This window comes from Atta colombica, unplaced genomic scaffold (assembly GCF_001594045.1).
Source record: "Atta colombica isolate Treedump-2 unplaced genomic scaffold, Acol1.0 scaffold58, whole genome shotgun sequence".
NCBI lineage: Eukaryota > Metazoa > Arthropoda > Insecta > Hymenoptera > Formicidae > Atta > Atta colombica.
In genome coordinates this window covers 1,238,290-1,243,958 of record NW_017259548.1, presented here as the reverse complement: position 1 = coordinate 1,243,958, position 5,669 = coordinate 1,238,290, and positions in this window count along the sequence as shown.

The following is a 5,669-nucleotide window of genomic DNA, read 5'->3' as shown; positions in this document are numbered from 1 at the left end:
ATATATTAAATATATATTAAATATATGTAAGAGAAAATAAAAAGTAATTCTTTCAATAATGTGCTTGTTTAGATACTATATACATTTCTACTATATATATATTTCTCTCAGATGAACACTTAAATTCTATTGACGTTTATTACATCAGAAATCTGGCATCGCATAAAGCAGCTCTTAGGATTCGCTTCATCGTCGTCATCGTCGAGACGTGTGCATTTCGGCGAATCACGAAACAACGTCGTTCCGAACGCAACCGGAGGCGGGCTATGACATACCTTGTTCCGAGAAGCGACGAAACACGCTTCCTCGTCGTCATAGTCGCAATGACCATCGGCTGATTCGTGATTCACGCAGCAGTACCGGGAACGTGTTAGTCGCGGGACTCGAATCCATCACTCGCTTCTTCTTCGAAGTACAAGACAAAGTCGTCGCGGGCAAGTATGAAAAACGCAGAAGAACGCGAGGAGACTGACGATCAACCGGTTTTTGTTATTGTTCCGATAAGAAGCGGATCTATCGGTCTATCGATTACATGACGACAGATAAGAAACATTTGTAACCAATATGTGGAGGAAATAAAAGATATGGAAGTTAGATTAAAATCACAACAACGTGGTACAAATTATAAACAATAAATAAAGGAGCAGATAACCACACGCAAAACGTAAAATAATCATAAATGTTTCGATCAAGATATAGTCATCTTCAGTATGTAAATTATACAAAAATTATTATAAAATGTCATTTTATATTTTAATGTTTATGATTTAAATATATGACTTTCACTACTGACATCCTGTATGTAGCTGTTTGTTGCTCCTTTCTTCATACCCTATCTCAGTGCGCCTTACTCTCATATATCCGTGCGCGCACATAACATATACGGGGACCTTCAGTTTAAAGTGCCAATTCCAAACGGCAATTTTTGATAGGGAAATTTCCTAGGCAAGTATACTTACACGGTGGTTTGTTATTATCTTCCAAGAGGAAGGTATATGAAAATTTTTCGGTTCTGTCGGAAATCGAATCTGGGATCTCTAATATAGTAGACCAATGCGCTGTCTATTCTTTTAATTATGGAAATTAGAATTCAAATAAGTCGTCAATTTTCTGATATCATTTCTACACGTTAATCGTATTCTATAATATAATAAATTAATTACGAACAAAGTTGGGAAGGTTACTTTACTCGTAAGTTATTTTTTATTATAAAAATTTAGTACAATAAGCTCGAGTATTTTATTTTTTATATTATATTTTATTATTTGTTCCAATTTTGTATTTTTTTATATTCAATTTCTATAATAAACATATATAAGATAACCTAAGAAGTAACTTGATATAATTTTCCCAATGCCCTGGTTACGAATTATCTCTCAATAAAATAAAACATCACATCCATACATTTATTATACTCTGAAATTATCTCTGATAATCATTGAATTCGTGACGAGTATTGATATGCCAATGAAGAAAAAGGAAGGCATTTCGTTCGAACGACATGCGATACGTCATCCTGCATTGCTTTTGCTCGGCGAGAGAAGTATCTCGCGCTGGCTGAACAATTTCAATCCAATCGTCGCAGCCCCGGCCGCCTTTCCTCAGCCATTTATACTGTTAGTAATACGAGCGGCGACGTTTATATCTACACGCCACGGGCGTGGCGGCGATGCGAATCGCGTGCACCGCTTCCCTCGAGAGGATATCCGGTGTGGAAACGCTCCCCCTTCCATTCAGCCCTCTTGCTGAGCTCTCTCTCTCTCTCTCTCTCTCTCTCTCTCTCTCATCTCTCTCATTCTCTCATCTCACTCATTCTCTTTCGTGTTCTTTCTCTCTGTCCTTCTCCATAGAACCGTGTACACTTCCTCTGTCTCCCTCCGTCCCCTCCAACATCGCCCTTCTTTCATAGCTGTAACAGCGCGTCCTCAATGAGTCGACGAACAGTCACATTCACGTCGGAAGTTTTACGCTGCGTGAAATACAACGACGAGACTTTTCGTGAACAGGAACGATACGCATCGGGTCACAATTCATGCTTGTTCATCCATAAAAATCCCTTTCGATCGAGCGATCAGATCCTACCGTGAGTCTCTTTCAAGTCTCGCATTCTTTTCTTTCTTTGAAGGATTCTCGGAGTCAAGTCATTTGTAGATTTATGAATAAGTTTATGGAATTTAAATGTCTTTGAGTAATTTTTTATGTATTTTTTAACGCAGAACTGAATTTACTATTTTTAATGCGTTTTTAATCTAAAACTGGAAATTAACTACTGGAATTTAATAGTGAAAGTGGAAAAAATCTGACGGTAAAAGCGTAATTCGTCTTGGTAATGCTTTTTTTTTGAGATTTCTGAATTTATGATGTTTTTCTGTATTCATTCAATATTCACAAAGTAAATCCTATGTAACATAAAGATCGGAAAAAGAAGAAATATTTCTAATTATATCTCCCCTCTCTCTTTCCATTCTCTTTCTATATTTTCCTGCGCCATCGCTTTCAGCAATTGCGGAGGTTAATTGTCTCTAATTAAGTAAGTCATTCGGGCGGTATAAAGAAGTTAGTGTACTCGGAATAACAGTGGCGAAATGTTACCCTCATTTTCACAATTACATTCTCTCTCCTCTCCTACTCTCCCCTCTTCACGTTATTTTACGATCTCTCTTGAGACTTGCTGACGCTACGTTCCCATTGAAACACGTGACATTGTACTGTAGAATTATTTGATGTATCGCATAATTCTCGGATATTTTATCCCGATGACAAGTATTTATGTATAACAACTTGAGAAAAAGCTTCCTATTCCTAAAAATAATTTCACAGGATGCTTTTAAAACAGTTTCTTTTCATCTTTAAAAGCATTCTCAAAACTGGCAATTCATTTGGAGATACTCTGCTCTCTAATTCATTTTAAAACTTTTAGAATGAATCTTACTCTGGAAAATGAAATCGCATTTTTAAAGATTGAAAAATGATTTTTTCAATTTTCACACTTTCTGATGTCTAGCAAAATCCAACTAGTCAATTCAAGGCTAATTCTAGGACATTCCAGATAAAAATTCAGGTATTTCAGTTATTCTATCAATTAATTTTCATTATTTAATTAATTTTCATCAATTCACATAATATTATGTTTTGTATTCAAGTTAGAATTTTATACGAATGAATTAAAATGCTAACAAATTTGGAGCAATATTATTTATTGCTTCATAAATAATATCAAATATTTTGTCAACACAAACGATTTTTCTACTATATTTTATTTTAATCATTAAATATTCAAGTTTTCTATTAGTAACTTATTGCATTTTTAAGGGAGAACTTGTATCCAAACATAACTTTCATTTTATTATTTCTTTCTTTGTTCACACTCTGATTTTTTTTTAAATGAAAGAATAATACATTCCAGATCAGCCCTGAAATTTCAGTTTTCCAGGAATTTTGTAAAATAAATAAAATTCCAGAATCCAGATATTCAAGGACCGTTGGCTACCATGTCTTTAGAGTGAAATCCACTTCAAAGAAGATTAGATTATTTTCACATGTTGCAGCGATGGAATTTGAACCTGTCGGACGTTATATCCGTTCTCAAAGCGTGATAAGAGCAAAAAGACCGCCTAGTACCGTCCGTTTTTTCCAAGTTTCTCTGAATGTCGCGTCGGATAAACAGTTTCTTTTCATCTTTAAAAGCATTCTCAAAACTGGCAACTCATTTAGAGAGACTCTGCTCTCTAATTCATTTTAAAACTTTTAGAATGACTCTCACTCTGGAAAATGAAATCTCACTTTTAAAGATTAAAAAATGATTTTTTTCAATGACTCTTTCACTCTTTCTAGCAAAATCCGACTAGTCAATTCAAGGCTAATTCTAGGACATTCCAGATAAAAATGTCGGATAAATGTTTCTCTTCACTCGATTGTTGATAGAACGGATCGCAACGCGCTGTTCACGGTTGTTCGATCTCGTGTAAATGCTAACCAGGTAATCTACGCCATTTCCGATCGCATAGTCGTTGAGCTGTACGATCAATGCGTGAGCACGCACGTGCGAAACGCAGTTGCACTTGCACGAGCGGCAATCACAATGAAAGAGATCTGGAGAGAAAGAAGGAGACAGAGAGAGAGAGAGAGAGAGAGAGAGAGAGAGAGAGAGACGAGGACAACCTGCAGATGCATGAATGACTCGAAATGACGTGCGCGTTTATTGAGCGCGGCCTGTCGACTCGCGTTCTCGATTGCTCCCAGCAAGGACACGACATATTTTCTGACTCCAACCAGTGATGGACTCGAACAGTTTGGAAAAGAGCCGAGTCTTCGATAAATAATTGACGATTGAAAAAAATATGAAAATTAGTGACAAGCAATCGGAATTTTTATTGACAAATATAATATATTTTTTAATAATTTCGTACGATACAAACGATATTAATATAATGTATCTAATAATATTCATACAATTTTATAATAGAATTTTACGAGCACAGAATATAATTAATAAATATAAAAAAGATATAAAGCCAAAGGTATTTCACTGATAGCTCTTTAAATTTGTGCTTGTTATCAAACAATTCGATAGGAAATTTCTACGAGAACAAAATTCTCTCTCAATATTAAAAATATTTTATATTGAAAACATTCAAATTCTTTCTTTCTCGCTCTCTCTTTAGAAATAGAAGCACAGATAATGTTTCTATAAAAATCTAGTTAGGCAAATACGATTAAAATTTATTTCCTCGCATTAATATTCGCTCAAGTTACCGTTTGTTCGCGTTGATCAGTGGTTCGTATCTTACACAGGCGGCACCGACTTAGGACGCTGTTCGCAGGGAGGAAAGAGGAGAGAAACAGAGGAAACGCGTGAGAGTGTGTGCGTGCGTGCGTACGCGCACGAACGTATCGGTATATATCGATGTGTATAAGATAACATGCGTAAGAGTAGCGCGCACACAAGACGGAATGGCATCGGGGGTGAGGGAGGGGACAGGGATTCGGATAAACCGATTAAAACTTTTACACGGCTTACGTAAGTGAGTCTCCGTTTCGCGCGGATATACAGACTTCGTAGAATGATTTTCTACGACGTCGATTTCTTTTCGATCGCGCGGGACACATTCGATTCTATACGCCCGCGACCTATTATTATCGCTTCCGGTAGCGCTAAAAAGGGGGAGGGTAGTTCTCGAGAGAATTTGAGAACGATATGTGATCTACTGCGTAACGTTACACGTCATCGTCGTTGTCGTCGTCGTCGTTATTGTCGTCTTCCTCCTCCTCGTCGTCGTCGATTTATTTCTCGAGTTTCTTTCCGGCGTTATTACCACTCTCGGCCAATTAAAAACGCGCGTTCCCACGGTCGGGGTGTACATATCGTCGAAAGTCTTAATAAAGGGACGTGTAATGGAGGTGATAGTCGGAAGAAGGGTCCAAATAGGACTGAGGGCTCTTTTCCAGGAGGACGTTTTGTTCAATTTTTCAATGTATTTACGCCTAGCGGCTCGGTTTCGACGTTTTTCAATGGATAGCAGGAGATAGTCACTTAAATAAATATGATTTATGTTGACATCATGACAGATACAAAAGTAGCCTGTTTTTCGCATTCTTCTTGTTAAAATTTAATAGAGGAGGCATTGATATAAAAGAAAAAGATCAAACATTGAAAATGTTTTACTCGC